Source organism: Bos mutus, chromosome 10, assembly GCF_027580195.1.
Source record: "Bos mutus isolate GX-2022 chromosome 10, NWIPB_WYAK_1.1, whole genome shotgun sequence".
NCBI classification, from domain to species: Eukaryota; Metazoa; Chordata; class Mammalia; order Artiodactyla; family Bovidae; genus Bos; species Bos mutus.
In genome coordinates, this window is record NC_091626.1 from 1283885 (window position 1) to 1309597 (window position 25713).

Genomic DNA, 25713 nt, shown 5'->3' on the forward strand with positions numbered 1-25713 from the left:
TTTGTAAGGCCTCCCCAGACAGCCATTTTGCTTTTTGCATTTCTTTTCCATGGGGATTGTCTTCATCCCTGTCTCGTGTACAATATCACGAACCTCATTCCATAGTTCATCAGGCACTCTATCTATCAGTTCTAGGCCCTTAAATCTATTTCTCACTTCCACTGTATAATCATAAGGCATTTGATTTAGGTCATACCTGAATGGTCTAGTGGTTTTCCCTACTTTCATCAATTTAAGTCTGAATTTGGCAATAAGGAGTTCATGGTCCGAGCCACAGTCAGCTCCTGGTCTTGTTTTTGCTGACTGTATAGAGCTTCTCCATCTTTGGTTGCAAAGAATATAATCAATCTGATTTCGGTGTTGACCATCTGGTGATGTCCATGTGTAGAGTCTTCTCTTGTGTTGTTGGAAGAGGGTGTTTGCTATGACCAGTGCATTTTCTTGGCAAAACTCTATTAGTCTTTGCCCTGCTTCATTCCGTATTCCAAGGCCAAATTTGCCTGTTACTCCAGGTGTTTCTTGACTTAAGATTCATGTAATTAGAAGGGTGCAGCCTTCATGCAGGACAAAACATGTCCTAATTTTGTCTCAAAGTCAATTGAACAATATAGGAAGTCACACTTCTGTTCTTTCCCTAGTTGAGCATGGTAGGTAAACCAGATGAGAAATTCTGGATGCTTTCAAGGGAGTGTGAGCCAAGGTTGCAAAAATGCTGATCGTCCTGCTGCAGCTTGGCAGAGACCTCCAGGACTACTTGGTTAGTAGGCACAGGATTTGTTAGAGCCTCAGAGTGCTCTCCTGCCTTGACGAGTAGTTTTAGGGAAACCAGGCAAAAGAAGACAAGAATATGAAAGCTTCCTTTTAATCTCCCTGTGAAAGTAATGCTTCCTTGAAGTGCTGTTACTATGATTCATGTTTATGGGATACACAGGTGAAAATATGACGTAGGCGAATCCACCCTTCTGTCTCTTTAATACTAGCTTTTGGCAGAACAGAATTCAAGTGAATGGTCTTGAATTGACTTTCTAATAAGACACTTATAAAAAGAGGTAAAACCAATCTGATGCAGCCACGAACTAAGACACAGGAAGAAAAGTGGCTGCAACCACAGTTGGAACATATCTGGCTCAGTGTCCTGTATGCAGCAGGTGCTCAGTAAACACTTGTCACCTGATCAGTGAACTGATGTACTAGGGTGGTGGGCTGCCAAAGCAGAGAACTTGGTACTACCATTCGTTCTTCTAGAAGAAAATGCAGTGATCCCTCCCAGAATTACGTGGCCTGCTAGCAGAGTGTTTAGTGAGAATGTGATAGTAGGGGTTCCCTGGCAGTCCAGTGGTTAGGACTCCACACTTCCAACTGCTAGGGCCCATGTTCAGTCCCTGGTCGGGGGATCTACGATTACGACCTCACAAACTGCGTGGCCTTGACAGGGAAAAACAAAACAAAGCATGATAATAAAATGGTAAGACTTTTTCATGGAAACATCACTATTATTCAATGTCATTTTTCCATTGAAACCTAACTTACTTTTGTGAATGAGGTCCTTTGGTGAACTCTTTGTACATTATTACTACACTGCCTTAAAATGCCATCTGCTGCTTTGAGATAAATGTTTGGTAAAGTTGCAGCTAACTTGAACTTTCAATTTCTTACATTTCTTCATTATTAGGCAAAAGCAACAATAAAGTTGATGTCATTGTGTGATTTTTTATTGTGTGTCTCCAGGGGGTGGCATGGTTTCCTACACACACAGCTCACTGTCTGTGCCCTGGCATTTCTGAGAAAGCGTGACCGTTTGTCAGTGTGCATCCTGAGGCACCGTGTGCTCCTGGCTCTTTTAGTGGCTGTGGTCTTTAGTAAAGTGACAGAGCAGGTCACATATAACTCATGCTTGAATCAAAGGGATTAAAATTTTTGTTTTACACATGAAAAGATGCTCAACATCACTCATTATCAGAGAAATGTAAATCAAAACCACAATGAGGTACCATCTCACTCCGGTGAGAATGGCTGCTATCAAAAAGTCTACAAACAATAAATGCTGGAGAGGGTGTGGAGAAAAGGGAACCCTCTTACACTGTTGGTGGGAATGCAAACTAGTACAGCCACTATGGAGAACAGTGTGGAGATTCCTTAAAAAACTGGAAATAGAACTGCCATACGACCCAGCAATCCCACTGCTGGGCATACACACTGAGCAAACCAGAATTGAAAGAGACACGTGTACCCCATTGTTCATCGCAGCACTGTTTACAATAGCCAGGACATGGAAGCAACCTAGATGCCCATTGGCAGACGAATGGATAAGAAATCTGTGGTACATATACACAATGGAATATTACACAGCTATTAAAAAGAATGCATTTGAATCAGTTCTATTGAGGTGGATGAAACTGGAGCCTATACAGAGTGAAGTAAGTCAGAAAGAAAAACACCAATACATATTCTATGTTTATATACATATATATATAGTATATATTATATAATATATACAATATATATTAACACATATATATGGAATTTAGAAAGATGGTAACGATGACCCCTATATGCGAGACAGCAAAAGAGACACAGATGTAAAGAACAGACTTTTGGACTCTGGGGAGAAGGTGAAGGTGGGATGATCTGAGAGAATAGCATTGAAACATATATATTACCATATGTGAAATGGATCACCAGTCCAGGTTCAATGCATGAGACAGGGTGCTCAGGGCTAGTGCACTGGGATGACCCTGAGGGATGGGATGGGGAGGGAGGTGGGAGGGGGGTTCAGGGTGCGGAACACATGTACACGCATGGCTGATTCATGTCAACGTATGCAGAACCACTACAATATTGTAAAGTAATTAGCCTCCAATTAAAATAAATTAAAAAAAAGAAAAAAATTTTGTTTTATTAAATACTACATTAACCAAAGCACACAATTTCCTGAGTATTCTGGATTTGCAGAGTCTTTTTTCTTTCTCTACCAGGGCATCTCTTTGTAAGGTGGTGATATATATGTTAGAATAAAGTTGATTACTATGGAGGCCTAACTGTTAATCACAGATTAAATAAGCCCCTGAAACTTATCACCTGGAACAATAATCACCATCAATTTGAAAAATGATTGAGGGCCTTATTCTGCTGGTTTTCTGGTTGACTGCTCCAGAGACTTAACTACGTATGTTAAGTGCTGTTAGGGCCAAATTCAGAGATTGAGTTCTCAAAAGAATAGCAATGTCCTGTAGATAAAATATTTTCCTGAGGTCGCTCTGTGGCACTGCTGCTTCTGCTGCTGCTAAGTCGCTTCAGTCGTGTCTGATCTGTGTGACCCCACTAGGCTCCTCTGTCCCTGGGATTCTCCAGGCAAGAATACTGGAGTGGGTTGCCATTTCCTTCTCCAATACTGTGGCACTAATGCTGTCCCATTCCACTTTTAAATATTGACTGTGCCCAACATAACACATTGACATATTTTAATAAACATTAATAATATTTAATGTGTACTGATAATCTGTCTATATATTGCTTTGCAAATAGCAAATAGCTGTCTGTAACTAAGTACTGTTTTTATAAAGGTTTATCCCTCTGACAAGGTCAGAATCTAATTAGTATAAATACTTTTATGCATTATTTAAGCTTCCTAGTAGGTACTGTGGTTTAAAGAAAAATCTTTCATGATGATTGTAGAAATCTGGGAATTACACTATGAAGAAGAAAATTTAAATTATCTAGTACTTTAGATCAAAGGTAGTGATTATGATTATTACTTTGGTACACTCTCTTAGATTTTTTCCCTGTTAGAGTGAACATTTAATGTATGTATATAGACATGTATATATATTTCATCTCCATGTGGTTTTGTACACAGTTTTTATACTTCATAGCATATCACAAATATTTCTCCTTTTATTATATATATTCATGTTGTGCCTGCATAGTGTTTGGTTATGTGTTTTTTCTTAATGTTGCAGTTAACATTTTTTTCCTCCTCTTATATCTCATAACTTTTTTTTGCTGATAGAGGTGAAAGCTGTGGAATTTTATGTTTATTTCAAATATGGATGTTTTGTTGAATTCTTTTGTTCTAGCCAGGAGTCTTAATTTGATACTTACACATTTTATAGCTATATAGTTATATCAGTCACAGGTAAAAATAGTTTATACTCTTGTTTTGCTTATTTAATAAACTTTTGTAATTTTATAGTATTGGTCACAACTTCTAGAAGAGTGTCAAGTGATCTAGTCATATAAAGAATTCTTGGTTAGTTTTTTATTTTATTTCTTTTTATTTTTTACTTTTATTTATTGAGTTTAACTCTTTAATGAACTGTCACAGCAGCTAAAGCGTTTTACATTCCCATCTAGCAGAGCTCCAAGTTTTCGATATGCTCATTCACACTTGTGATTTTCTACTTTTTTTATTGTGACTGTCACAGTGGTTGTGAGGTGGTGTCTCACTGTGATTTTGATTTGCAAATAAATGCTATTTTTAAGTAATTAAAAAATCAAAATCAATGCAAACAAAAATCCATGATGAACAAAATATCAGAATCTTAATAAAAACAGGATTCTGCATTTGTATACTCATTTCACTCACCTCACTGTTTTTTCTGTTTGTTGGTTTGTTTTGTTTTTTGTTTTGGCTTTTTTTGGGGGGAGTCACACTGCCCTGTTTCTGGGTCTTAGTTCCCTCACCAAGATCTAACCTGGACTCACTGCAATGGAAGTGCAGAGCCTTTACCACTGGACCATGGGGGAATTCCTACCTCTCCATATTTTATTTTATTTTTTTAAATATAAATTTATTTATTTTAATTGGAGAATAATTACTTTACAATATTGTACTGGTTTTGCCATACGTTGACATGAATCTGCCATAGGTGTACATGTGTTCCCGATCCTGAATCCCCCTCCCTCTTCCCTCCCCATCCCATCCTTCTGGGTCATCCCAGTGCACCAGCCCCGTGTATTCTGTATCATGCATCGAACCTGGACTGGCGATTTGTTTCACATATGGTAATATACATGTTTCAATGCCATTCTCCCAAATCATCCCACCCTCTCCCTCTCCCACAGAGTCCAAAAGACTGTTCTATATATCTGTGTCTCTTTTGCTGTCTCATATACAGGGTTATCATTGCCATCTTTCTAAATTCCATATATATGCGTTAGTATACTGCATTGGTGTTTTTCTTTCTGGCTTACTTCACTCTGTATAATAGGCTCCAGTTTCATCCACCTCATTAGAACTGATTCAAATGTATTCTTTTTAATGGCTGAGTAACACTCCATTGTGTATATGTACCACAGCTTTCTTATCCATTCTTCTGCTGATGGACATCTAGGTTGCTTCCATGTCCTGGCTATTATAAACAGTGCTGCGATGAACATTGGGGTACACGTGTCTCTTTCCATTCTGGTTTCCTTGGTGTGTATGCCCAGCAGTGGAATTGCTGGGTCGTATGGCAGTTCTATTTCCAGTTTTGAAAGGAATCTCCACACTGTTCTCCATAGTGGCTGTACTAGTTTGCATTCCCACCAACAGTGTAAGAGGGTTCCCTTTTCTCCACACCCTCTCCAGCATTTATTGCTTGTAGACTTTTGGATCGCAGCCATTCTGACTGGCGTGAAATGGTGCCTCATTGTGGTTTTGATTTATATTTCTCTGATAATGAGTGATGTTGAGCATCTTTTCATGTGTTTGTTAGCCATCTATATGTCTTCTCTGGAGAAATGTCTATTTAGTTCTTTGGCCCATTTTTTGATTGGGTCGTTTATTTTTCTGGAATTGAGCTGCAACTCTGCAGGAGTTGCTTGTATATTTTTGAGATTAATTCTTTGTCAGCTGCTTCATTTTCTATTATTTTCTCACATTCTGAAGGCTGTCTTTTCACCTTGCTTATAGTTTCCTTTGTTGTGCAGAAGCTTTTAAGTTTAATTAGGTCCCATTTGTTTATTTTTGCTTTGATTTCCAATATTCTGGGAGGTGGGTCATAGAGGATCCTGCTGTGATTTATGTTGGAGAGTATTTTGCCTATGTTCTCCTCTAAGAGTTTTATAGTTTCTGGTCTTACGTTTATAGATCTTCAATCCATTTTGAGTTTATTTTTGTGTATGGTGTTAGAAAGTGTTCTAGTTTCATTCTTTTACAAGTGGTTGACCAGTTTTCCCAGCACCACTTGTTAAAGAGATTGTTGTTTCTCCATTGTGTATTCTTGCTTCCTTTGTCAAAGATAAGGTATCCATAGGTCTGTGGATTTATCTCTGGGCTTTCTATTTTGTTCCATTGATCTATATGTCTGTCTTTGTGCCAGTACTATACTGTCTTGATGACTGTGACTTTGTAGTAGAGCCTGAAGTCAGGCAAGTTGATTCCTCCAGTTCCATTCTTCTTTCTCAAGATTGCTTTGGCTATTTGAGTTTTTTTGTATTTCCATACAAATTGTGAAATTATTGGTTCTAGCTCTGTGAAAAATCTTGATTGTGAAGATCTTTTTTGTACAGTTCTTCTGTGTATTCTTGCCATCTCTTCTTAATATCTTCTGCTTCTGTTAGGTTCATACCATGTCTGTCCTTTAGCAAGACCATCTTTGCATGAAATGTTCCCTTGGTATCTCTAATTTTCTTGAAGAGATCTCTAGTCTTTCCCATTCTGTTGTTTTCCTCTATTTCTTTGCATTGATCGCTGAAGAAGGCTTTCTTAGCTCTCCTTGTGATTCTTTGGAACTCTGCATTCAGATGCTTATATCTTCCCTTTTCTCCTTTGCTTTTCACTTCTCTTCTTTTCACAGCTATTTGTAAGGCCTCCTCAGACAGCCATTTTGCTTTTTTGCATTTCTTTTCCATGGGGATGGTCTTGATCCCTGTCTCCTGTGCAGTGTCAGGAACCTCCATCCATAGTTCATCAGGCACTCTACCTATCAGATCTAGTCCCTTAAATCTATTTCTCACTTCCACTGTGTAGTCATAAGGGATTTGATTTAGGTCATACCTGAATAGTCTAGTGGTTTTCCCTACTTTCTTCAATTTAAGTCTGAATTTGGCAATAAGGAGTTCATGATCTGAGCCACAGTCAGCTAGCTCCCCGTCTTGTTTTTGCTGACTATATAGAGCTTCTCTGTCTATAAAAAAAGTTGGAAAAAGTTGGCTTAAAGCTCAACATTCAGAAAACTAAGATCATTGCATCTGGTCCCATCGCTTCATGGGAAATAGTTGGGGAAACTGTGGAAACAGTGTCAGACTTTTTTTGGGGGGGCTCCAGAATCACTGCAGATGGTGATTGCAGCCATGAAATTAAAAGACGCTTACTCCTTGGAAGGAAAGTTATGACCAACCTAGATAGCCTATTCAAAAGCAGAGACGTAACTTTGCCAACAAAGGTCCGTCTACTCAAGGCTCTGGTTTTTCCAATGGTCATGTGTGGATGTGAGAGTTGGACTGTGAAGAAAGCTGAGAGCCGAAGAATAGATGCTTTTGAACTGTGGTGTTTGAGAAGACTCTTGGGAATCCCTTGGACTGCAAGGAGATCCAACCAGTCCATCCTAAAGGAGATGAGTCCTGGGTGTTCATTGGAAGGACTAATGCTAAAGCTGAAATTCCAATACTTTGGCCACCTCATGTGAAGAGTTGACTCATTGAAAAAGACCCTGATGCTGGGAGGGATTGGGGGCAGGAGGAGAAGGGGATGACAGAGGATGAAATGGCTGGATGGCATCACCAACTCTATGGACATGAGTTTGAGTGAACTCTGGGTATTGGTGATGGACAGTGAGGCCTGGCATGCTGCGATTCATGGGGTTGCAAAGAATTGGACATGACTGAGTGACTGAACTGAACTGAACTATGAAAAATACCTTTGGTAGCTTGATAGGGATTGCACTGAATCTATAGATTGCTTTGGGTAGTATACTCATTTTCACTATATTGATTCTTCCAATCCATGAACATGATATATTTCTCCATCTATTAGTTTCCTCATTGATTTCTTTCACCAGTGTTTTATAGTTTTATATATATAGGTGTTTTGCTTCTTTAGGTATATATATTCCTAAGTATTTTATTCTTTTCATTGCAATGGTGAATGGAATTGTTTCCTTAATTTCTCTATTTTCTCATTATTAGTGTATAGGAATGAAAGTGATTTCTGTGTGTTGATTTTATATCCTGCAACTTTACTATATTCATTGATTAGCTCTAGTAATTTTCTGGTGGAGTCTTCAGGGTTTTCTGTGTAGAGGATCATGTCATCTGCAAACAGTGAGAGTTTTACTTCTTTTCCAATCTGGATTCCTTTTATGTCTTTTTCTGCTCTTATTGCTGTGGCCAAAACTTCCAAAACTATGTTGAATAGTAGTGGTGAGAATGGGCACCCTTGTCTTGTTCTTGACTTTAGGGGAAATGCTTTCAATTTTTCACCATTGAGGATAATGTTTGCTGTGGGTTTGTCATATATAGCTTTTATTATGTTGAGGTATGTTCCTTCTGTTCCTGCTTTCTGGAGGGTTTTTGTCATAAATGGATGTTGAATTTTGTCAAAGGCTTTCTCTGCATCTATTGAGATAATCATATGGTTTTTATCTTTCAATTTGTTAATGTGGTATACTACATTGATTGATTTGCAGATATTGAAGAATCCTTGTATCCCTGGGATAAAACCCACTTGGTCATGATGTATGATCTTTTTAATATGTTGTTGGATTCTGTTTGCTAGAATTTTGTTAAGGATTTTTGCATCTATATTCATCAGTGATATTGGCCTGTAGTTTTCTTTTTTGTGGCATCTTTGTCACTTTTTGGTATTAGAGTGATGGTGGCCTCATAGAATGAGTTTGGAAGTTTACCTTCCTCTGCAATTTTCTGGAAAAGTTTGAGTAGGATAGGTGTTAACTCTTCTCAAAATTTTTGGTAGAATTCAGCTGTGAAGCCGTCTGGTCCTGGGCTTTTGTTTGTTGGAAGATTTCTGATTACAGTTTCAATCTCCGTGCTTGTGATGGATCTGTTAAGATTTTCTATTTCTTCCTGGTCCAGTTTTGGAAAGTTGTACTTTTCTAAGAATTTGTCCATTTCTTCCAAGTTGTCCATTTTATTGGCATATAGTTACTGATAGTAGTCTCATGATCCTTTGTATTTCTTTGTTGTCTGTTGTGATCTCTCCATTTTCATTTCTAGTTTTATTGATTTGATTTTTCTCCCTTTGTTTCTTGATGAGTCTGGCTAATGATTTGTCAATTTTATTTATCTTCTCAAAGAACCAGCTTTTGGTTTTGTTGATTTTTGCTATGGTCTCTTTTGTTTCTTTTGCATTTATTTCTTCCCTAATTTTTAAGATTTCTTTCCTTCTACTAATTATGGGGTTCTTCATTTCTTCCTTTTCTAGTTGGTTTAGGTGTAGAGTTAGGTTATTTATTTAACTTTTTTCTTGTTTCTTGAGGTGAGCCTGTATTGTTATGATCCTTCTCCTTAGCACTGCTTTTATAGTATCTCACAGGTTTTGGGTTGTTTTGTGTTTTCATCTTCATTTGTTTCTATGCATATTTTTATTTCTTTTTTGATTTCTTCTGTGATAAGTTGGTTATTCAGCAGCGTGTTGTTCAGCCTCCATATGTTGGAATTTTTAATAGTTTTTCTCCTATAATTGACATCTCATCTTACTGTATTGTGGTCAGAAAAGATACTTGGAATGATTTCAGTTTTTTTTGAATTTACCAAGGCTAGATTTATGGCCCAGGATATGATCTATCCTGGAGAAGGTTCCATGTGCGCTTGAGAAAAAGGTAAAATTCATTGTTTTGGGGTGAAATGTCCTATAGATATCAATTAGGTCTAACTGGTCTATTGTATCATTTAAAGTTTGTGTTTCCTTGTTAATTTTCTGTTTAGTTTATCTATCCATAGGTATGCATGGGGTATTAAAGTCTACCACTATTATTGTGTTATTGTTAATTTCCCCTTTCATACTTGTTAGCATTTGTCTTACATATTGTGGTGCTCCTATGTTGGGTGAATATATATTTATAATTGTTATATCTTCTTCTTGGATTAATCCTTTGATCATTATGTAGTGTCCTTCTTTGTCTCTTTTCACAGCCTTTGTTTTAAAGTCTATTTTATCTGATGTGAGTATTGCTACACCTTCTTTCTTTTAGTCTCTATTTGCATGGAATATCTTTTTCCAGCCCTTCACTTTCAGTCTGTATGTGTTCCTTGTTTTGAGGTAGGTCTCTTGTAGACAACATATATAGGGGTCTTGTTTTTGTATCCATTCAGCCAGTCTTTGTCTTTTGGTTGAGGCATTCAACCTATTTACATTTAAGGTAATTATTGACGAGTATGATCCTGTTGCCATTTTCTTTATTGTTTTGGGTTCGAGTTTATACACCTTTTCTGTGTTTCCTGTCTAGAGAAGATCCTTTAGCATTTGTTGGAGAGCTGGTTTGGTGGTGCTGAATTCTCTCAGCTTTTGCTTGTCTGTAAAGCTTTTGATTTCTCCTTCATATTTGAATGAGATCCTTTCTGGGTACAGTAATCTGGGCTGTAGGTTATTTTCTTTCATCACTCTAAGTATGTCTTGCCATTCCTTTCTGGCCTGAAGAGTTTCTATTGAAAGATCAGATGTTATCCTTATGGGAATCCCCTTGTGTGTTATTTGTTGTTTTTCTGTTGCTGCTTTTAATATTTGTTCTTTGTGTTTGATCTTTGTTAATTTGATTAATATGTGGTTTTTTATTTTAATAAAAACCCCACTATTGTTTTACAACATGTATATTAGCTCTCGGTTTTAAGAATGTGTTCATTACTGGAGTTTACATTTTTTAAAAGTTTGGATGAAATGGTTGATTTTCACTGAGTGCCCTGAGAGCCAAGATTGCTGGTTGTTCACTCATTCAATAAGTAATGCTGATTTCAAAAATCCAGATGAGAGATGATAGTGACTTGGACCAGAGTCGTACTATTTCAAGTGCTGAGAAGCTTTTGGATCTGGATGCAGCCACATGGTTTTATGGACGTGGGAAATATGACTTGGTGACTTAAATGTGTTTGGCACCAATGGCAGCAAGAATGGAGCTGCCATCAAGGGAGGTGGGGGAGGCTGTGAGTAGAGAGGTTCAGGGAGTCTCAGATATGTGGTAGATGTTTAAATGGGGACATTTGGGAGACATGTATAATAACATTCTTTATATTAATAGGAGGTAAAGTTGTTTCTGATTGGTAGCAGATTGAATGATTTGTGAAAATAAGGAGGAGTTTAGGATCATACCCAAATTTCTTGGTTTCATTAACAGGGGAGAATGTAGTCTCCACAGTAGGCCCAGAAGTTGGCATGTACTAAGCACATTGTTGAATGAACGGGGGAAAAAATGATGCTGTGATTATATTTACATGTAATACATCGTGGAACTGACCTCAGCTAAACCCACCCAGCGTGACAGGATGTAGAATCAAAAGGTTTCTGGCAGCTCTGGCCACAAGTAATTAGACCAACGTGGCTGAACTCTCTGCCTGCTTTGGCAAGAGGACACGGGAAGTGATGGTGGCCAGGAGCTGACACTGTTCATCAACAAGCCCAAGAGGTCTTGGTTACACAAGCTAGGCATTCCTTTCATGCTTGAAGTAGAACTACAGAGTTTTAAAATTTGATTTTATTTGAGGACAATTCCAAATTTATAAAAAGTTGCAAAGATTAAAATACTACAAAGAACAGGGTTATATATTGTTACTTACATTCATTTGTTAGCATTTTACTCCGTTTCCATTTTTGTTATTTCTCTACACATACATACTACCTTCTGAGTGATTCGACTGTATGTTTCACATGTCATTTGTCTCTAATTACTTCAGTGTGTATTTCCTAAGAATAAGAATATTTTCTCATGTGGCCACAGCATATTTATCTTCTTAATAAATTTATGTTGATAGAATACTTCTATTATCTACTTATAGAAATATATATAAATATTTTTTCAACTTTGTTGATTGACCTAATAACATTCTTTATATTAATAGCATTTTCCTGCTCCAGTGTAGAATCAACTTAGCCTCCTTTAATCTGGAACATTTTAGTAGCATTTTTGTTTTTTATGATGGATGGGGGATTTTTGAAGAATACAATTCTACCCCACTTTTTGAAAATACAGTTGACTTTTAAATATCAAGGGGGTTGAATTGCATGGGTCCACCATGGATGGATTTGTTTCACTAAATAGATGCTACAGGTACTTCTTGATCTGTGCTTAGTTGGACATGTAGAAGCAGAACCCTGGATCCAGAGGGCCGACTGTGTGGGGGTTGGCACTGCTAATGCACTATTGCTCCAGGGTCAACTGTAGATTTTCATATTTGTCTGATATTTCACTGTGGTCAGATGAGATTCTGCATTCTCAGCTGGAAGGCAGCCCAGGTGAAGTTGTGGCTCGCCTGGGGTGTTAGATCTGGAGGAGCATGGAGACTCCTGTCTACCTCTCGTTGGTTATATTAAATTAGTGTAATTGCTGGTGTTTTTCCCCTCCTTTACAACTAATAGGAAATCTGTGGAGGGATCATGTCATTCATTGCAAATACTGTGCTCTTCAAAATGTCCCTTAGGTCTAACATTGACTTAGGACTCTTTCCTGATTAGATCTTTTACTATGATGCTTGCAAAATGCTGATTTTCTAGCTCTCCCGTTGCCTCCATATTTTATTTTTAATTGGAGGAAAATTGCTTTACAGTGCTGTGTTTTTTTCTGCTGTACAACTTCAATCAGTCATAATTAGGTGTGTATATGTATGTGTGTATATATATACACACATACATATATCCTCCACATTTATCAGTCAATCCTTGACATTCCACTGTGAGAGCCTCACCTTCTCTCTTTTTAATTTATTTCTGTTATCAGCATGGACTTACTCCTATTTTTTCTAGTGGTTTCTAATGCACTACTGTACCTAGCTATTCTGGTGTTGTAATTGTCCTAGATATGGCCAATGGGAGCCCTTTTGACATGTCACCTACCATTGTTTTGATCATTTTCTCCCTTTTTTGGCATCTCATGGTATTTCAGGTGCATCTTGTACCTACCCCGCATTTACACTCTTATCAGTTATTTCTCCAAAGAGCCTTGGTTCCTTTTAGTGGGGAAGGGTCAAGATCTGGGTGTCAGTGTGGTCACTGCTACTGGGATGACTTTGCTTCTGGACTTTCTAGTGGACAATGCCAGGGAATACACACATGAATATACATATATGTACAGGTGTAAATACATACATTCATACACATGTGCTCAAATGAACATGCTTCTAAATATTTTCAGTTCAGTTCAGTTCAGTCTCTCAGTCGTGTCCGACTCTTTGCGACCCCATGAATCGCAGCACGCCAGGCCTCCCTGTCCATCACCAACTCCTGGAGTTCACTCAGACTCATGTCCATGGAGTTAGTGATGCCATCCAGCCATCTCATCCTCTGTCATCCCCTTCTCCTCCTGCCCCCAATCCCTCCCAGCATCAGGGCCTTTTCCAGTGAGTCAACTCTTCGCATGAGGTGGCCAAAGTACTGGAGTTTCAGCTTTAGCATCAGTCCTTCCAATGAACACTTAGGACTAATCTCCTTTAGAATGGACTAGTTGGATCTCCTTGCAGTCCAAGGGACTCTCAAGAGTCTTCTCCAACACCACAGTTCAAAAGCATCAATTCTTTGGTGCTCAGCTTTCTTCACAGTCCAACTCTCACATCCATACATGACCACTGGAAAAACCATAGCCTTGACTAGATGGACCTTTGTTGGCAAAGTTATGTCTCTGATTTTCAATATGCTGTCTAGGTTGGTCATAACTTTCCTTCCAAGGAGTAAGTGTCTTTTAATTTCATGGATGCAGTCACCATCTGCAGTGATTTTGGAGCCCAGAAAAATAAAGTCTGACACTGTTTCCACTGTTTCCCCATCTATTTCCCATCAAGTGATGGGACCGGATGCCATGATCTTCGTTTTCTGAATGTTGAGTTTTAAGCCAACTTTTTCACTCTCCTCTTTCACTTTCATCAAGAGGCTTTTCAGTTCCTCTTCGGCAATCTTGATTCCAGCTTGTGCTTCTTCCAGCCCATTGTTTCTCATGATACACTCTGCATGTAAGTTAAACAAGCAGGGTGACAATATACAGCCTTGACGTACTCCTTTTCCTATTTGGAACCAGTCTGTTGTTCCATGTCTAGTTTTACCTGTTGCTTCCTGACCTGTATACAGATTTCTCAAGAGGCAGGTCAGGTGGTCTGGTATTCCCATCTCTTTCAGAATTTTCCACAGTTTATTGTGATCCACATAGTCAAAGGCTTTGGCATAGCCAATAAAGCAGAAATAGATGTTTTTCTGGAACTCTCTTGCTTTTTCAATGATCCAGCAGATGTTGGCAAGGTTCCTCTGCCTTTTCTAAAACCAGCTTGAACATCAGGAAGTTCATGGTTCACATATTGCTGAAGCCTGGCTTGGAGAATTTTGAGCATTACTTTACTAGTGTGTGAGATGAGTGCAATTATGCAGTAGTTTGAGCATTCTTTGGCATTGCCTTTCTTTGGGATTGGAATGAAAACTGACCTTTTCCAGTCCTGTGGCCACTGCTGAGTTTTCCAACTTTGCTGGCATATTGAGTGCAGCACTTTCACAGCATCATCTTTCAGGATTTGAAATCGCCCAACTGGAATTCCATCACCTCCACTAGCTTTGTTCATAGTGATGCTTTCTAAGGCCCACTTGACTTCACATTCTAGGATATCTGGCTCTAGGTGAGTGATCACACCATTGTGCTTATCTTGGTCATGAAGATCTTTTTTGTACAGTTCTTCTGTGTATTCTTGCCACCTCTTCTTAATATCTTCTGCTTCTGTTAGGTCCATACCACTTCTGTCCTTTATCGAGCCCATCTTTGAATGAAATGTTCCCTTAGTATCTCTAATTTTCTTGAAGAGATCTTAGTCTTTCCCATTCTGTTGTTTTCCTCTATTTCTTTGCTTTGATCACTGACGAAGGCTTTCTTATCCCTCCTTGTTGTTCTTTGGAACTCTGCATTCAGATGCTTGTATCTTTCCTTTTCTCCTTTGCTTCTCACTTCTCTTCTTTTCACAGCTATTTCTACATATTTTAGAAATTGTAAATTCATGCCATACCTCAAATTTCCATCTAGCCCCACAGGGCTTGCTCTTCTTTTCCTCATTTCATATTTGTATAACCTTTTTTTGCATATGAGAATCTTAGCTCCGGACAGTAACACATTTACTTGTTTGTTCGGTCTTAAAACTTCATCTCAAGCAGTGTCAGAATTCCTTTGGCAAACCACTAAAATTGACAGGTTTTTTTTGTTTCTTTCTAGTTGTGGCACCCAGGCTTAGCTGCCTCTTGGCATGTGGTATCTTAGGTCCCTGACCAGGGATCAAACCTGTGTGCCGTGCTTTGGATGGTGAATTCTTAACCACTGGGCCACCAGGGAAGTCCCTGTATATGGTTTTGTGCTTTTTCCTTTGTTTAGTAATACCTCCTAGAAATCTCTATATCAGATCATTGAGAGCTTTCTTATTCTCTTGTACAGCTGCATTTTCTTTATTGAGTGTCTATAAAATCATTTACTCAACCAATCTCCTATGCTGGATCATTTGATAGTTCTTGATAGTTTGCAATTATGTATTTTTCCTTCAGTCAATAACTTTGTGCATATGTATTTTTATATTGTTGGTGGACTGTCTTTGGGGTATGTTCTCAGGAGTGAGAATGCTCAGTTAAGAGGGTAAGTACAGGTGTGAATATTAGGTGTTGCCTTATTCCCATACCCCAGCCTTTACCCGCAGTTTCTGTGCCATTGTGCATTTCACCTGAACTATTTGTATTTTCCTGTAAATGTTCAAACGTGTGACTCCATTGGTAACATTTGGATCCTGAGGCCATATGACAGTTTGGCTTGGAGTCTTTCAGATTCAATGATGGACTACTAAACTTGTGGTCAAATAGCATAATGTAAGCCCAGAACTCTCACTTCTCTAACTTTGGACAATTTCCTGAACAACACTGAAACTCCCTTTTCTTATCTATGAAGGGAGGATGATAATATCTGTTTTACAGGGTTGTGAGGTCGTACTGTGAATGAACCCAGTCCAAAGCTGGACTTGTCGCAAGCACCGGGTACATGTCTCTGTGTTGGAAGTATCTTGCCCTCATGCACTTAAAGTTTTGCACAGGAAAGGGCTCAGGCAGCACTTGTTCTTGAAAGGTGAACAGCTGATGCCACAGCAGGAAGGGGAGCTCAGGTCTTTTCAGGCCCATGGAGTTTCCTATGTATGTTTTTCCATAATTAAGTGAGCCATTCGTTTGGAAGAATGTCTAAATTCTGCTATAAAAATTTTCTACATTAAGAGTATCCGTAGATAGTACCAGATATGCCTTCATTTTAACAAGCTTAAGTAACATTTGTTATTAAAGTCTTTCAAACATTTGTAAGACTGGCAATAAGGATTAGTTTTCATGAAAAAATGAAACATGCAAGTATAAGAAAGAAATGCTGACATTTAAGGAAATTCTACAGTTTCTTTAAAGAGAAGATGAAGAAAAGATAGAGTAAAAACAATAAAAAAGCAAGCCATCTGGAATCTTGGATTTGCATCTGTGAATTTTTTCAAATAGGAAGAAGAGTAAGTTCAACAAAATAGTTTTCAAAAAAGTTTACTGAAACATGGTATAAACATTCTCTAATGTTTTGGCTCCTGTTTTCTCCTTTAAATTCCTGGGAGGAAAAGAAAAAGGGTAGATGCAACACAATCTAACACATCCCTTCAAATTCTTTAATATATATTTCTATGAACTAGAAAGAATTATAAACAATTATTCATTAAGCAATTAATTTCTTTGTAAAAGAGGTTAAAAGGTTTTTCATGTTTAGTGTATGATTTGAAATACTACCCACATAGCAGACAAAAGAGTTCTGGAATATTTTTGCTGTTTTTGTTCTTTTATTGTAAAATACAACATATATGTAGGAATGGAAATTAATGTTATTCTTGCAGTGCTCTGTTGAAATGCCCAGTGATTTTTAATTCAAACCATATTATGTGCATTTCAAAAAGAATTTTAAAAATAACTGATGTGTGTGTAGGGGTGTTTATATGTAGTATATAAACTACATATAAAAGTAGTGTATAAAAGCCAAAGTTCTAGAAATAAACTTTTTGCTTATATAAATCAAGGAAAGACCGGCTACCTTAGCAGCTCTTCTAGAGTCACAGTGTAAAATTAGCTCATTAAAAGATCTGAGCATTTAACCTGGTGTTTCCCAAACTTACTTGAACATAGAACTCTTTTTTATGCCAATATCACGAGAAGTTAATGTTCAAGAGTCACTTTTTAGAGAGCACTCTGTAAAGAAAAAACAAGATAACGTTAAAAGAACAAGATAATATTTTACTCAGTGTTTTCAAATTCCCTTCTAACTTGCCTTTCCAACTAATAGCAAGATTGATAGTTTTTTTATTGCAGAACTTAGTTGAATTCTTTATATGGCTTTGCACTTGGAGTGAGAAAACAGTGGAAGATATGGGGAAAGTGATTAAAATACTGTGCCCACTGTCTCACATACACAAACATAATTTAATTTTACATTTAGGCTCACCATTTATAAAGATAAAATTTCTCAAAATACTTAAAATTTTGTGATATTTCTTTGGTATTTACTTTTAGTTCAAGAATAGTTTTTTCCATTCTACCATTTGCCTTCCTTTGCTTTATCAGTAATTGAGTTCTTTCAGTCATTTGCTATTAGTCCCCTGATTTTTATTTCATCTGGTGCCTAAAGTAAGTTCATAATTGACAAGTACATATAAATCTTGTAGAAATCGAATGTTTAAAAAAGATCCCATAATACTGTAGTCTTGTAATCTTTGCACTTCTTTTTAGTCTCTCTTCTGTCTCTGTGGATCATTGATAAGGAACCTCTCTGCTGTAGGCCTTTCCAATATTTATGTAATGATTGCATTTTACCATTGTTAGAAGTACTAATCTCTTTTAAGTATTTGACCTTTGCAGTGTCCCTTAGGTTACTTCAATTGACCTTGGAGATGGGATGAATATGTAATGACAGGATTGAGAAGATGTTTATCCCCGGCAGTTCTAGGGAAGCTGGGGAAGGCAAACTGTCCAGTTGTGGTTGCTTCCCAAGGCAGGAGCGAGGGACCAGCTAGAGTAGGGCTTTGTGCGGCGAGGCTGTTGGGCATGGGAGAGGCAGTGAAGCTGGAGCCCAGGGAGAGGTAACTGCGGAGCGTCTTGCAGCGTAAGCACCTCCATGACCCTGTCAGTAAACTCAAGGCCCTTCAGAGAAGTCAGGCTCAAAACAGATTGATTTCTCAAAGCTGCAAAGTGAAACAGCCAGCAGAGATGGGAAAAGAGTGAGAAAAACAAAGGGAGTTAGGTTGGGAATTCATCCATTTCATCTGGGTCCTGAATTGTTACAAATGATGGGATTGGGACTTTGAGCCCCGTTTACTTAGAGATCCACAGTATGATGAACCATCATGTGTTATCTGAGTTAGAGGTGACTTAAGCTTGGTCTGTTTATAAAATAAAAAAAGTAGATTGAGACCATAGTTTTTCTTCTGGCATGAAATGGCTGAAGTTATGAAGGAATTTGAAAAATTTTGCCAAAAGCATGCATTGGATTCTTGGATAAAGTATTTTAGCAATTGGTTGGAATGAACTTCCAAAGTTAAGCAGCTACTTGCGTTTGTATAAACTAATGGAAAGGTGCTAATTGTCCATGTCCTTTTGGAAAAGGTTTAGCAGGTAGTGAGTGAGTGAAGTCGCTCAGTCGTGTCCGACTCTTTGTGACCCCATGGACTGTAGCCTACAAGGCTCCTCTGTTCATGGATTTTTCCAGGCAAGAGTACTGGAGTAGGTTGCCATTTCCTTCTCCACGGGATCTTCCTGACCCAGGGATCGAACCTGGGTCTCCCGCATTGCAGGTAGACACTTTACCGTCTGAGCCACCAGGGAAGTCACTAAAGAAGTGAAAGTCACTCAGTCGTGTCCGACTCTTTGTGACCTCATGGACTATACAGTCCATGGAATACTACAGGCTAGAATACTGGAGTAGGTAGGCTTTCCCTTCTCCAGGAGATCTTCCCAACCCAGACAGGAATCGAACCCAGGTTTCCCACATTGTAGGCAGATTCTTTACTAGCTGAGCCACAAGGGAAGGAAAGATATTTAAATATCATGTCAGTTACATTCATGTCAGCAGTTACTTTAAGTGGCAAAAATATATAGAATTTATTCAGAATACCTGGCTTTTTTTTTTTTAATTTATTTATATCAACTCACCTTTTAGTATTTGGATCATTCTGCTACAGTGGGACAAAATCCAGGCAGCTGGTGTTAAAGCCCTGTATGAATGGGGGAATGAGTTTATACTTGTCATTGCATGGTGCAGAAGTAATTAGGGGGCCTGTGGGAAACTCTTTTGTTCCTTTAATAAATTTGTACCCAAGGAATGTGTACTGACAGAATGTGGTCCACTGGAGAAGGGAATGGCAAACCACTTCAGTATTTTTGCCTTGATACTGAAAGAGGAACTCCCCAGGTCAGTAAGTGCCCAATATGCTACTGGAGATAGGTGGAGAAATAACTCCAGAAAGAATGAAGGGATGGAGCCAAAGCAAAAACAATACCTGGCTGTGGATGTGGCTGGTGACAGAAGCAAGGTCCGATGCTGTAAAGAGCAATATTGCATAGGAACCTGGAATGTTAGGTCCATGAATCAAGGCAAATCGGAAGTGGTCAGACAGGAGATGGCAAGAGTGAATGTCAGCATTCTAGGAATCAGCAAACTAAAATGGACTGGAATGGGTGAATTTAACTCAGATGACCATTATATCTACTACTGTGGGCAGGAATACCTTAGAAGAAATGGAGTAGCCATCACGGTCAACAAAAGAGTCCGAAATGCAGTACTTGGATGCAGTCTCAAAAATGACAGAATGATCTCTGTTCGTTTCCAAGGCAAACCATTCAATATCACAGTAATCCAAGTCTATGCCACAACCAGTAACGCTGAAGAAGCTGAAGTTGAACGGTTCTATGAAGACCTACAAGACCTTTTAGAACTAACACCCAAAAAAGATGTCCTGTTCATTATAGGGGACTGTAATGCAAAAGTAGAAAGTCAAGAAACACCTGGAGTAACAGGCAAATTTGGCCTTGGAATACGGAATGAAGCAGGGCAAAGGCTAATAGAATTTTGCCAAAAGAATGCACTGGTCATAGCAAACACCCTCTACCAACAACACAAGAGAAGACTCTACACATGGACATCACCAGATGGTCAACACCGAAATCAGATTGATTATATTCTTTGAAGCCAAAGATGGAGAAGCTGTATACAGTCAGCAAAGGAGCTGACTGTGGCTCAGACCATGAACTCCTTATGGCCAAATTCAGACTTAAATTCAAGAAAATAGGGAAAACCACTAGACCATTCAGGTATGACCTAAATCAAATGCCTTATGATTATACAGTGGAAGTGAGAAATAGATTTAAGGGCCTAGATCTGATAGATAGAGTGCCTGATGAACTATGGAATGAGGTTCGTGACATTGTACAGGAGACAGGGATGAAGACCATCCCCATGGAAAAGAAATGCAAAAAAGCAAAATGGCTGTCTGGGGAGGCCTTACAAATAGCTGTGAAAAGAAGAGAAGCGAAAAGCAAAGAAGAAAAGGAAAGATATAAGCATCTGAATGCAGAGTTCCAAAGAATAGCAAGGAGAGATAAGAAAGCCTTCCTCAGCGATCAATGCAAAGAAATAGAGGAAAACAACAGAATGGGAAAGACTAGAGGTCTCTTCAAAAAATTAGAGATACCAAGGGAACATTTCATGCAAAGATGGGCTCGATAAAGGACAGAAGTGGTATGGACCTAACAGAAGCAGAAGATATTAAGAAGAGATGGCAAGAATACACAGAAGAACTGTACAAAAAAGATCTTCACAACCAAGATAATCACGATGGTGTGATCAGTGACCTAGAACCAGACATCCTGGAATGTGAAGTCAAGTGGGCCTTAGAAAGCATCACTACGAACAAAGCTAGTGGAGCTGATGGAATTCCAGTTGAGCTCTTTCAAATCCTGAAAGATGATGCTGTAAAAGTGCTGCACTCAATATGCCAGCAAAGTTGGAAAACTCAGCAGTGGCCACAGGACTGGAAAAGGTCAGTTTTCATTCCAGTCCCAAAGAAAGGCAATGCCAAAGAATGCTCAAACGACCGCATAATTGCACTCATCTCACACGCTAGTAAAGTAATCCTCAAAATTCTCCAAGCCAGGCTTCAGCAACATGTGAACCGTTAACTTCCAGATGTTTAAGCTGGTTTTAGAAAAGGCAGAGGAACCACAGATCAAATTACCACCATCTGCTGGATCATCGAAAAAGGAAGAGCGTTCCAGAAAAACATTTCTTCTTTATTGACTATGCCAAAGCCTTTGACTGTGTGGATCACAATAAACTGTGGAAAATTCTTCAAAAGATGGGAATACCAGACCACCAGACCTGCCTCTTGAGAAATCTGTATGCAGGTCAGGAAGCAACAGTTAGAACTGGACATAGAACAACAGACTGGTTCCAAATAGGAAAAGGAGTACATATACTGTCTCCTTTCCAAATAGGAAAAGGCTGTATACTGTCACCCTGCTTATTTAACTTATATGCAGAGTACATCATGAGAAACCCTGGGCTGGAAGAAGCACAAGCTGGAATCAAGATTGCCAGGAGAAATATCAATAACCTCAGATATGCAGATGACACCACCCTTGTGGCAGAAAGTGAAGAGGAACTCAAAAGCCTCTTGATCAAAGTGAAAGAGGAGAGTAAAATAGTTGCCTTAAAGCTCAACATTCAGAAAAATGAAGATCATTGCATCTGGTCCCATCACTTCATGGGAAATAGATGGGGAAACAGTGGAAACAGTGTCAGACTTTATCTTTTTGGGCTTCAAAATCACTACAGATGGTGACTGCAGCCATGAAATTAAAAGACGCTTACTCCTTGGAAGAAACATTATGACCAACCTAGATAGCATATTCAAAAGCAGGGACATGACTTTGCCAACAAAGGTCCATCTAGTCAAGGCTATGGTTTTTCCAGTGATCATGTATGGATGTGAGAGTTGGACTGTGAAGAAAGCTGACTGCTGAAGAATTGATGGTTTTGAACTGTGGTGTTGGAGAAGATTCTTGAGAGTCCCTTGGACTGCAAGGAGATCCAACCAATCCATTCTAAAAGAGATCAGCCCTCCATGTTCTTTGGAAGGAATGATGCTAAAGCTGAAACTCCAGTACTTTGGCCACCTCATGCGAAGAGTTGACTCATTGGAAAAGACTCTGATGTTGCGAGGGATTGGGGGCAGGAGGAGAAGGGGACGACAGAGGATGAGATGGCTGGATGGCATCACTGACTCGATGGACGTGAGTCTGAGGGAACACCGGGAGTTGGTGATGGACAGGGAGGCCTAGCGCTCTGCGTTTGATGGGGTCGCAAAGAGTCGGACACGACTGAGCCACTGAACTGAACTGAACTTTATTTTCAAGTTTAAATGTTTTTTTTTTTTTTTTCTCCTGCATTTTTGGAAACCTAGGTAATATATGTAATTAAATCACACCTTATTTTTGGATGTTCTTGATAAAACATGATGGTGTCTCTGTCACAGAGTAGTCATCAGCAGCCACCATTTCTTGTCAGTGACAATGCCCAGCATGTGGTCCTACCTAATACACTTCGTGCTTCAGTTGCTGACAGAGAGATGTATTGAGAAGGGTGGTAGTTGGGGCAGGGGAGGAGGAGCCTGGGGCTTCCCTGATAGCTCAGCTGGAAAAGAATCCACCTGCAATGCAGGAGACCTGAGTTCGACTCCTGGGTGGGGAAGATGGCCTGGAGAAGGAAATGGCAACCCACTCCAGTATTCTTGCCTGGAGAAACCCATAGACTGAGGAGCCTGGCAGGCTACAGTCCACAGTGTTGCAAGAGTTGGGCACAACTTAGTGACTAAACCACCAGGGGGAACCTGTCTTATACTGGCTATTTTTTTTTTTTTGAGAAGACATGCTGCATCTTACTTCCCCAGCCGGGGATAGGACCCGTACCTCCTGCAGTGGAAGCACAGAGTCTTACCCACTGGACCACCAGGGAGGTCCCGTGCACTGACTTTATCTTATTTATCCTGATAAACAGCCAGAAACACATTTTCTTAAAATTAATGACCTGTGCATTATATATTGGATAATCCAGTGACCTCAAAACACCGGCATGTTATATAAGAAACTCTTAATAGTGGTTGCCTCTGGGGAGGGGAATTGGAGACAGTGGTGAGAGGGAGGTTTAGTTCTCATTGTGTGACCACTTTGGTAACTTCTGGTGTTTTTACCACGTGTATGTATTTAAAAAGGAAACGTGAAAGAAGAACAATTCCCCTCTAAGCATCCCCATCTCCTGACAGGATGCTTGGTCTCCCTCCTGCCTCCAAGGATCTTCTGTGATTTCCTCTGTGCCCCTTCTTCCTCTGCTCCCCCCTGGTTTCTTTTGCTTTTGAGGAAGACACATTCTGAATTCATTTCCTTTTCTTACTCATCCCTACTTTTTAAATCCTTGCCCCTTTCATGAAAGCCACTGAAGATCTCTCCCCATGAAATGCAGTGACCTCTTTTCAAGCCCTGTGACCTTTCTGGGTCACTTGAGACCTGCCCTATCCCCCAACCTCTCTGACACCATTGCCTTCTGGTCCATGTTGACCTTTCTCACTCCTCCTTCGTGAACATCTTCACTGTGATCCCATCATTATCTGTGCTCTCTCCCTGAGCAAACTGTTTTAGATTCTTGGGTAAAATCACCTATACCAGCAGACACGACCTCTCCCCTCACCCTGCCCTTGCATATTTACCGGCCCACTAGGTGTGTGGAGTTCCCAATTCTATGGGCGCCTCAAAATCAAAATAGTGTGAGCTATTGTCCATTCCTCTGCCATCCAGATCCCCAGTTTTTTCCACTTGCTATATTTTAGTACTTTGCTGCACCCAGCTCAGAAGCCTAGACTTGCCCAAGTTCCTTCCTCCACCTCACGAAGTTTGGAATTACAGGTTGTCTGCTGTGTAAAATGCGTATATTGGCTCTGTTTCCATCACACCGTTTCATTTTGCAAATAAACTCCTAAATTGGGCAGCCTCATTCTAGATGCAAATAAACTCCTAAATTGGGCAGCCTCATTCTAGATGGACTTGGGAGAAATTTCCTGCATATAAATGTTCTGTCCTTGCTAAAAGGATGTGTGAAGGGGGAGGAATCATTTCAATTATTCCTCTGCATTGACAATTTTGTGTTTATGAATCCATGGAAACCTTATTCCACAGGCATTTCTGCCGGGGACCAGCCCCGGCTGATCCAGGGTATTCGAAGCGGGGACGGCGTCGGCGAGGATCAGGAAACAACTGCTTAATTAAACGTTAATTAAGGATATAAAGAGTAATAGAATGAGGATAGCTCAGTGAAGAAATTCAGTGGAGAAAAGAGGCTGAAATAAGGATAGCTCAGTGAGGAAATTCAGTGGAGAAAAGAGGCTGAATAATTCAGCCAGAAGGTAAGAGAAAGAACGACATGGTGAGACCAAGTTTCGGTGAACAAGGCCCACACTTTATTTTCCAAAGTAGTTTTTATACCTTAAGTTATGCATAGAGGATAATGGGGGAAGGGGTAGAGTCATGCAGTAAGCCAGGCTTTCTTCCTGCAAACTTATCATATGCAAAAGTTTAGGTATTTGCATCATCTTCTGGCCCGGAGGCCTTTTTCTCTAAAGGTGATTATTCTAAAGTCAGGCGCCAGCCTCCAAAAAGCATTAGATAAAGTTGCATTCCTACAGAGCAAAGGTGTGGTGGGCTATAACAAGAAAAAGAATTAATTCAAGGGTCCCAGGTTACAAACATTAAAGCTACTATTTAAACCAATTATATTAATCAATACACTGCCAGGGACACAGCAGGTAAGGGATATGGAGACTTAGCAGCATACATTGGCCCAACAAGTGAAAATCCCTTCACCAATACAATTTCTAATCAATCTTTTGACTGCTCAAAGGAATCTGTATTTAGACAGTTTAGAACATCTCATGCCTCTCACAGTTTGGAGGCTCTGAGCAATCACATGTGGCCGGAAAAACCTATTCAGGCAGGCTAGAGGACTTCCAAGGGAGTTTGTAGGTTGAAACACTGTCACACCCAGGAATTATTAACTGGAGCTATAAGCTAACTCTTTTTTCAGAGAGGTAGTGGGGGACAGCCCCCCGTAAAGTCAGAGGTGTAGGTGAAAGCACAAAGCAGAAAGTAGGCAGACTCTGGTTTTGGGGGTAGATTGCTTGAGAATTTCCAGGGAGACTCCTGAGGCTTGATCCCGCCTTTGCTTGCGTATGCCAAGCCTCCTTCCTCATGACCTTTGCCAGAGGCGGAGATCGCTCCCCGCACATTTCTGCATTTGTGACTTGAGTTTGATTTTTATTTGAAACTAAATTAGCAATTATGTAACTTCACAGAGCTTGTGGTTTATTATTATTTTTGTATGGATACTGTATTTTGCTTGGTTTTCTATTAAGTCACTTTAAAAAATAGTATCTTTTCCTGTATAATTCAAATTACATCTAATATTGCCTCTGTTTCTTTTGTATTAAACTATATAAGTATAAAATAGA

At 39.3% G+C, this 25713-nt stretch overlaps 1 protein-coding gene across 4 annotated transcripts in view; it reads left to right on the forward strand.

Moving 5' to 3' along the window:
- Nucleotides 1-25713, forward strand: part of EPB41L4A (erythrocyte membrane protein band 4.1 like 4A) — a 297461-nt gene that overhangs the window by 189078 nt on the left and 82670 nt on the right. The gene's annotated exons all lie outside the window — the stretch shown is intronic.